Below are 498 nucleotides of genomic sequence, written 5' to 3'. Positions count from 1 at the left end.
GGGGGATTGGGTGGGGGAGATGACGTCAGGGGGCGGGGCCTGGCCGACCAGGGGGTCCGCTCAGCCTGTCCCGCCAACCCCGACCCCGACGGTTTGAGTTCAACCCTCCTGCACAAAACAAGTGGAAATGCTGATGGAAATAGTTAAAATAATATTTTCCAAAGAGCTGACCCAATAGCAAGGGACGTCAGCCCAAGGTGTGGGTACCGGGAGCCGAGAATGTTAAGACTCTGCTTTTCCCCGGGCGTTTGCTGAACCCGAGAACAGGGAGTGGCGGGCGCGCTCGGGGTGCAGGTGCAGTGGAGACACCTCCGCTAGACCTGGACCCCGAGGCTGACAGCTAACGGTAGCCCTGCTGTTGCGGCCAGTGTCAGGCGTCAGCTGGGCTGGCCAGGAATTCCCAGAAACCTGACAAGGCAGGATTCGGGGTGGGTCGTGCGGAGGGCCTCGGCTTCCCCGCTTCCGAGGCCTTCCGACCTGGGCTGAGCCCGGCTACCC

This window comes from Mandrillus leucophaeus, unplaced genomic scaffold, assembly GCF_000951045.1.
Source record: "Mandrillus leucophaeus isolate KB7577 unplaced genomic scaffold, Mleu.le_1.0 Scaffold1, whole genome shotgun sequence".
In the NCBI taxonomy this organism is placed as follows: domain Eukaryota; kingdom Metazoa; phylum Chordata; class Mammalia; order Primates; family Cercopithecidae; genus Mandrillus; species Mandrillus leucophaeus.
This window is presented reverse-complemented; position numbering follows the sequence as displayed.